A 9627-nucleotide genomic window follows, 5' to 3' on the forward strand; every position below is an offset into this window, starting at 1 on the left:
AGACGGGGGAGTTAGCGAGCAAGAGAGGTCTCCACCTCATGCTGCCGAAGATCAAAGAAAATCTCCAGAAGACCCGGAAGAAGCTCGGGTCTCTCAATTGCACGAAGAAGATGATACGACGATTCCAAATCTGCAAGACCATTCGAAGCGCCATCGTCTCGCACACACACCATCCGAGAAAGCCAATGCCGGTACAGACGGATGATTCGTAGATCTTCGTAGTATCATGAATATTCTTCGGAAATGCGTAACCGGATATATATTCTGGATTGTGAAATCCAAGTCTTGAAGCATCTTTGGACAAGCATCTTGAGTCTCTCTGGAAGAAAAATACAAAGACCTCGCTCTACAACTTCAAGCCAATGCCAAGAGAGAAGAGGTAGCTCATGCGAGAAGATCGAAGAAGCTCGAAGGAGTAGTCCAGTCCATTGGGGATTTCCGGATCGTGCGCATTCCCAAGCGAGACATGACTCCTTTCTCACCCTCTTTTTAATGATGACAAAAAGGGGGAGAACCAATTTGAACAAACATTATTTTAAAACTTTATTTGACTTTTGTGGTTATGTTTATTTTTGAGTATGACTTGAGAACTTGAACTTGAGTGTTAGACTGAATTGGTTGTGGATTTTGATGCTTGACTGGTTTGCATTTATATCAAGTATTGTTACATGGTATTACTCATGAAAGACTAACCAATTTCTTTGTGGATGCGAGTCTGGTTGTTTATTAATCTTTATGAGTTAGCCATATTGCTTGAGAAATGTTTTTGCAGGTCAAAGTTGTTCAAATCTTCAAGAAAGTTTTGTCACCATCAAAAGGGGAGATTGTTGGAGAAATCTTTCCAGAATATTTTGAAGGCGACAAAACATTTCTATCGATCTAAGTCTCGGATATCGATAGTTAAAGTCTCAAGATTTTATAGTCTCAAGACTTTGTTATCTCAAGACTCAAGACTCAAGACTCAAGACTCAAGACTCAAAGTTATTCTCACCGACAGTCTTTCTAATCCGGTGTTGAAGGAAATCCAAAGTCGAGGTTTATGATTGAGGATTTGATCCTATCCTCTCGGGATAGATTCTTTGGTTGGATAATCATTTCGGATTCTTTATATCTTATCTAAGAACGATTGAAGATCCGATGGTCGACGAAATAATCTTGGATTATTCTATTCTTGGAAACCGAGATCCCGATTGTATGGGCGAACAGATTGATGGGCTATCATCGATTCCTTATATAGCTCGGATGATCTTCTTGATTGATTCCGTCCAACGGGTAGATTGGAGGAATTCCTTTGGTAAGTGCCAACGGCTATGATGGCATGAAGGAGTATAAAAGGAAGACGTTCTAGTTGTTTTAAGTGTGTGATCGATAGAAAAATTCCAGAGTCGAAGATCCTTTGATTGTTAGTTGAGGCGAGCGATATTGTATGCGAGAGTGTTTATACTTGGTGACGCCTTGAGAAAGTGTAGTAGATCATCTACACCTAGAAATCAAGGAAGATCAACACTTTGTAACAACTCTTTGATCATAGTGGAATCCAGCCAATCGGCTGTCGGTGCGAAGAGTGGACGTAGGCTTGAATCAAGCCGAACCACTATAAAGCGAGTGTTCAATTCTCTCTTTCCCTTACTCAGTCTTGCGATTGAATTTTCAACTGTTGCAAAGTCTCTAATTGTTTAAGTATCGTGCAAACATCGAGAAATTTTTGTGTATACCTATTCACCCCCTCTAGGTACTCGTACTAGCTATCTCAAATATTTCGGAATGGACTTTTATGCTTTAGACTTGAGGGACGATCTCATCTCAAACCGGTTTGACTTGACTCGTAATACTCCGTTATGACCTTCCCCTATAAACAGAAGCTATGTAATAGCTTTTCATAATTTAAACTATCAATTTTCATATGTTTTATTACTCTAAAATATGTCAAATTTCATATTTTAAATGCTTATGTTAGAGGGCCTCATTTGGTTTGGATTTATGGAAATGCATATACTTATGGGCCAAAAGGGGTTTTTTGAAATATAAATAGTGTTTGGTAAATTATATTTTGAAAACATATTAGGAAGAAACTTTGACCTAAATGTTGCTTAACAAAAACTACACTTCGTAAAGAATTTTTGGTAATTTAAAAAAATAAATTTAAACTATATGCCAATGGAACTCAGCTGCCGTAAGTGAGGCTCGTGGTGGCTTGCTTGTAGCTAAGGCCTTCACCAACAAGTTAGGGTCTTTGATGGCATTTTTGGAATTATGAAACCATGCCTAAATTTGGACAAACTCAAAAGCGGTGCATTTTGATAGAGCAATATGGTGTAGTGTCGGAAAGCCAATGTTAGACATGTCTAGTTGAGAACCCTATCAAGATGAGTAGTCTCCTAGAGACAAAATCATGGAGTCGGTATATGATTGATTAAAGTGGATAGTACCTTTGAGAATTAGGCCAGAGAGTCGCATGGTGACCTAGAAAAAAAAACATCAATTTCATTTTCTTTCCCATAAAAATGAGTAGCTCGAGCAAAAGACGCTTTCGGAGGGGTCTGAACCTTAGGCTGTGTCGTCACTGTCCATTTAATCTATCAGCTTACTATGTTGCCATTGTGGAAAATTCAAAGCTATTGGTGTCACCGAAATCACTTTCATCCGCATCTCCTCTCTCTCTCTCTCTCTACACCAACATCGCATACATATCTTGACTTATCGTCCTCGTGCCACCGCGTTGAAACCAAAGAAGAACGCAATTTGCGTCCATCTTATGCGTCTGTCCCCCGATTATTGATGGCCTAACTAACCCCAACTCCCGTGGCTTTCATAGTTATAAATGGACTACAATGTTTTTTATTTCAGGGATGATCTCTGACCAATTTGTCTTGACTCGTGATAATTTGTCTGACCTTCCCGAAGAAACAAAAGCTATCTAATAGTTTTTATTATTATTTAAACTATCAATTTCCAATTTTTAAGTGCTCACTTTAGAGGCCACGTTGGTTCGATTTTGGAAAATGTAAATGCATTCGGGCTAAAGGAATTTTCGGAAATATAAATAATATTTGATCATTTGTATTTTGAAAACACATTGGGAAGCAACTTTAACCCGAATGCCGCTTAGTAAATATGACACTTTGTAAATGACTTTTGCTAATTAAAAAAAGAAAAGAAATCAAACTATTTGCCTACAAAACTTAACGGCCTCCAACCAGCTTCGCTAGTATTTAAGACGTTCACCAGCAAGTTAGGGTTTTCGATGACATTTCCAGAATTATGAAATTGAGCAAGAGCAAAGTTGAAAGAAAATAAAAAAACACTAGTGCATTTCAAGAATGTTACTTTTCAAAGTACCTCCAAAACTACGTTGGGGTAAAGGCCTTTAGAGGCATTTGGAAATGCAATTGTATTTCCTCAAGGTTAGAATAAATTGAACAAAACACCATTCCTTTGCCCAAGGGACTTTAGAATCCCAAAGCCCATTTCTAATGTTGAACTAAACAGGGCTAGAATGTGTCTTTTTTTGTAAAGGAAATCCGATACAAGTAAGTTTCCTAATTTCAGTCGGTTTTCTGGTTTGAGTATATTTTTAAGAGGAGTTTTCTATATTGAATTCAAATATCATGGCATACAGGAGATAGAATTCTACTCAGTTGACTCAAACTAGAGCAAACAAGAAGAATGTTAATTTTACATGTGTGGGAGTTTTTTATGTAAGTTATTTGTAAGAAATTGTGAGATAACAATTTTTTTTTTTTTTTTTTTTTTTGGTGATTGGGGGATGGGAACAAATAATCAATCGAGTGATTGTAAATTGTGTATTTTTAGATTTATATGGGATCTCATGATAACAAGCTCTCCTCACAAGGTAAGTACCTACATTTGGACCAAACCACAAGATTTTCTAATGTCCTTGTCGTTTCTTATTGATTTCTCTAGTAATTTCACTCTCTTGTGTTTGACTTATATTACAAGATCTGTTGCTTCCATGTTATTTTTGCAACAATTGGTATCAAAGTTAAGACTAGGATTTTTAGTATTTATTTGGGGCTTTTGCTTGTCTAACCACTGTAAAATTTTTGTTGTTGTAATTATTTATGAAGCAAAAGTATAAATGAAAGATTTAGGTTCTACAAAGAAAATACCAGCCATGGAAATTTCGCGTGATAGGGCTAGATGGTTTTTATGTCTGTCTCAAAAGCAATATATTGAAAATATTGTGGTGGGTTTAACATGCAGTGGGCAAAATTCATCAATATGACTTTAACTGTGCACTCTAAACTATCTAATAAGTTATTGCCACAAACTAAGGATTAAGAGGAGCATATGTCCTGTTGGGTAGTATTATGCATTCCATCTTATACACTAGGCCCGATATTTTACAAGTTGGGAATGTTGTTAACTATTATATGAAGCATTGTGGTAAGACTCATTGAAAAGCTATGAAGTGGATCTTAAGATGTTTAAAGGGGACAACAAACACTGATATAGTGTATTGGAGGGACGGCAATGATAGTGTGGCTAGGGGTTACATGTATTTGGATCACGCCAGTGACTTGAATGAGTGAAGGTCTTAAGTAGAATATGTATATGCGCTAGTAGGTGGTGTAGTAAGTTGGAAAGTTCCCTTATAGGATAATACGGGCTTGTCTTTAGCCAATGCAAAGTGCATGCATAGACCTTCATAGCAAATGAGGTGATATGACTGAGGAATTTGCTCTTGAACTTTGGGTTGAAGCAAAAAAGTGTTGCCATACATTGTGATAGCCAAGATGAGATATGTCCCACTTCGAATTTGATTTATCTCAAACAGACAAAACATATTGACATCAAGTACTATTTTATCCAAGATTTCATGGCAATTGGCAACGCAGTTGTGAAAAGGATTGTGACAGTAGAGAACTTGACATCATGGCGACAAAGCTCATTCCTCTAGCAAAGCTTAAGCCTTGTTGGAGCTCAATTAGGGTCTATAGAGAATGATCGCTCATTGGGGCATTGGGAGAGCTGACATGGATGATGAGCACTACAACTTAGCTACAAATATTGATCCAAGGTGGAGATTTATTAGAATATTTTTTTATTTTCTCAAGGAACCCGATTTAAGTAAGCTTCCTACTATAAATAGGTTTTTTTCGTTTGAGTGATTTCCTACTTTGTGTAGGTTTCTTAAAGGAGTTTCTTCTTTTGGATATAAATATCATGTATATATAAAAGATGGAATTCTATTTGGTGGACACACACATCAGAGTAAACAAGAAGATTGTTAAAATTTTATGTTTGTTAGTTTTCCAAATGAGTTGCCTTTAAGAGATAATGATATAACACTTGTACATTTGCTTTGGGAGACATACTTGAGCTATTGAGCTTGTATACTTAGTAGTATGCGAATTCATAATGGAAGTGGCATGCTTTCCCAGTGGAATAGATATTGAAACTCAGACTAAATCAAATGAATATTTTGTGTCATTACTATTTGTCATTAATCTTTTTAATAATTTTGCTCTATTGATTTTGACTTGAATCACAAGACTCGTGAACTTCTGCACAGTTCAAAACTTTGTTAGTTGGGTTCACTCCTATGTGGAGGAAGCCCAATGAGTTGCAAGCCCAAAAAGGGCTTGAGCCCATATTATAAGTTATATGGAGAAATAGGGTTTCTCACTATTTATATAAAGTGGTAGCTGCAAAAGGAAATAGTAACAAGAGAAAAAGAGAAAGCAAAAATTTGGGGGTTGAGGCAATATCTAATTTACATCAAGCTAGCATCGGAGGTCGATTCGTGGTCCAATTGAGCTGAAATTTTGTCAGTATGTTCATGGCACAATTTTCTCGAATCTGAACGGCTTGATTTTCATTTGAAGCTCCCTACATCAAGTTTTTAGTGGATTGATCAAAACCTGCGTTTTTGGTCAAATTTATCCTTGATCTCTTGTGAAATTCAAGTGTATTGAAGTGTATTGCAACCACCGCCTGCGGTGGCCTAGTTGGATAAGGCTCCCATAATCCTTTGCGAGGATGAGAGGAATTCGAATCCCGCTGGCCGCACAGGATCTTAAGTGCGACGTTAGGGTGGTGGGTCCTCCACTAGCGTTGTCGGTGGGTCCTCCACTAGCGTTGTCCTAAGGTTTGCCCGCCGGCTGTCGGCTTACGGGGTTCCCTGGGTCATCAAAAAAAAAATTCAAGTGTATTGCCAAGAATTATGTTCTCGAGGTCTTTGCTGTTATGTACCTCTAGTATTTGCTAGAGAAGAACATTGTTCACCCAATTTTGTTGATAGTGAAGATTTTTGGGTGGATTCTAGTCCCATGGTTTTTTTATCTCCTCACATCAAGGAGGTTTTCCACGTAAAAAAATCGTTTTGTGTTCGCGTGCTTGGTATTTATTTTACTCTACTATATCGATTCCTACTAGGTTTACACAAGATGGGAGATTATTTTATTTCGCTGCGTTAATTCGATATTGTTCGAATTGTTACTCTTCTCCCATCAAACTCGACCCTTGAATTTCGATTCGCAATAATGTGTGTGTAATAAATTTTAAAAAAAGCAATATTTCAGCTTTGAAGTTTTCAGTTGTGCTGTTGAAGCTAATTTTAATTCCACATTTCCTATAATATATATATATATATATATATATATATATATATATTTGACCATAAATTGCTCAGCTTTCGCTTTGGTATCCCTCGTCTAATATTCATCTATATGAAATCTCATCCATCACTTACATATGGTTCTATAGACCACATGATACACAAGAAGTTATTGTGTAGACTTATTTTAATTCATTACATCCATCATATATTAAAAAAGAGTAAGAAAATCGAGTCCTGTGTAAAAAACATAAATTCTTCCTACTTGCCATTAGTAGAACAAGTCTATATTCTGATACTTCTCTACGATATTATTAAAAATGCACTATGACAAATAGAGGCGTAAGTATAGTAAAAGTGCCAAAACTTATGTACGGCACTCACTTTAGTATCAAAAGTTTATTTTGAATCACTTAAATGCTAAAATTTGAAAAACAATCTTTTCAATGTCAACTCCAATCTAATTGGCCAAAAATCTGACGTGTCACTTTTTTTTATTAATTTTTGAAGCCACATGGCTTGTCGAATAGTATAATCAGCATGTAAAAAATAAAACAACACCGTTTAAATCCCCAAATTGATTGAGAATTGGAAGTTGAAAAACCTAACTAGCAATTTGAGCACCTACTTTGATTTTCCCTCAAAATTATTAGTTCAATCTTGCAAATGGAGGGTAGAAGCTTTAGTAGCGCTCACAATTGTTCCACAAATAGCGAATTAGATGGTGAGTGTTACTGTTATTGTGGATTACCGAGTCTGAGAAGAAGCTTTGGTAGTGGCCAGCAAATGACAACACAACTATGACAGCGACCAAGTGACATTGGGCAAGCGACATTGGGTGATCAAGCAAACTATGGTGGGCATCGGGCAAGCAGCATGCTTCGTATGTGGGAAGAACAGATCGATGCCCTAATTTTAGTCCCCGTTTTATCGATGTTGTTTTAGCCAAATCTATGCATCATCATTTTTTAAAGGTAGTCCATATATGATGGCAAAATGTTGTTTCTTAAGGAGTACAAAAAACAACATCATTTATGCCATTCCACATAGATTGCATTTTAAAAATTTTGTCATGTCAACTTATTTTTTATTAATATAAAAGCCATGTAATAATTTGGCCGGAATCTCTCACTGATGACACCAAAGTAATCTTTTCTTTATCTAATTCGACACTTAAGTGAGCTAGTGGAAATTTTTGGCACCAAAATTAGCGTCGTATACATGTCTTAGCACTTCTAGTGTACTTAACCCACAAATAGAATATTTCACTAAGCAGGACCTTGCTTGCATTTGTAGTCATTGGATTACAACCACCTGAACATTAGTAACAAAGATATTTTGGCAATGTTTTTTTTTTTTTATGTACCAGATTTATCTTCCGGGTAGTTCCCATGACAAAAATATATAGGAGAGCAGACTCTGGCTCTTCTTCTTCTTCCACTAATTCCGTGCCTGTGCAGCAAGACCAAGGGATTCATCAACGTAGAAATGAGTTATTGCTTCACCATCTCTCTCTCTCTCTCTCTCTCTCTCTCTCTCCTCTCCTTCTTCATATATTTTGCAGCTACCGAATTAGCACCTACGTTTCTACGGCACTACTGCCCAAACACCACCCTCTTCACTCCCAACTCCACCTACCAAACCAACCTCAACGCCCTCCTCTCTTCCCTCTCCTCTCATTCTTAGTGGCTAGCAACAATGATCTACGAGAAGGAATCATTCCATCGGAATCAAACATAGGAGCTAATCAAAGTATCCAATAGCTAGAAGATTGTCAAGTGCAAATAGGTCTATTAACGAAAGGAGAGCATTCCTGGTGTCAAGGTAGTAAGGTATAAGGCAAGATATGTTGCAAAGAGATATACTAAGTGACAAGGCATTCACTACAACAAGGTGTTATATCATGTGGTAAACATCTATTGAGTATTACTTACTTTAGAGGGGACACCAAACGTTGGTATAGCGTGTTGAAGGGACGACAATGATAGTGTGGCTAGATGTTACATGGATTCATATAACGCTAGTGACTTGGATGGGCGAAGGTCTTTAGTGGGGTACATATATGCCCTAATAGATGGTGCAATGAGTTAGAAAGCGCTCTCATAGGATAATGTTGGCTTATCTTCAACTAACACAAAGTGCATGCATTGACCTTCATAGCAAAGGAGGCAATATAATTGAGGCATTTGCTCTTGAATTTTGGGTTGAAGCAAAAATGTTTTGACACACACTATGATGGCCAAGGTGGGATATATCTCGCTTTGAATTCAATTTATCTCAAATGGACAAAGCATATTGGCATCCAGTACTATTTCATCCAAGATTTAATGGCAATTGGCAAGCTTGTTGTGAAAAGGATCGGGACAGTGAAGAGCCTGACAAGGATGATGATGAAGCTCATTCCTCTAGCAAAGCTCAAGCTTTGTTGGAGCTCGATTAGGGTCTGTAGAGAATGATTGCTTGTTGGGGCATTAGGAGAGCCAACATAGATGATGAACACTACGACTGAGCTACAAATATTGATCCAAGGTGGAGATTTATTAGAATATTTTGAGTGTCTCAATGAACCCAATTTAAGTAAGTTTCCTACTGCGAATCGGTTTTTTAGTTTGAGTGATTTCCTAGTTTGAGTAGGTTTCATAAAATGAGTTTCTTGTTTTGGACATAAATATCATGTATAGATAGAGCACACATTAAAGTTAACAAGAAGATTGTTAAATTTTGATATGTTTGAGAGATTTCCAAATGAGATCTCTATATGAGATTATGAGATATCACTTGTACATTTACTTTGGGAGTAGTTAGGAGCTAAGAAATTCTTGAGCTATTGAGCGATTGTATACTCGGTACTATGCGAATTCATAATTGAAGTGGCGCACTTTCCCAGTGGAATAGATATTGACACTCAAACTAAACAACATTTCTTTGATAATTTTGCTCTATCACTTTGGTGCCCCTAGTCTAGTAATCATCTAGATGATACACAATAAGTTATTGTGTAGACTTAGTCTAATTAATTGTATCAAATAAATATTAAAAAACAGCAA

The sequence above is a fragment of the Eucalyptus grandis genome, chromosome 5, assembly GCF_016545825.1.
Source record: "Eucalyptus grandis isolate ANBG69807.140 chromosome 5, ASM1654582v1, whole genome shotgun sequence".
Lineage (NCBI taxonomy): Eukaryota > Viridiplantae > Streptophyta > Magnoliopsida > Myrtales > Myrtaceae > Eucalyptus > Eucalyptus grandis.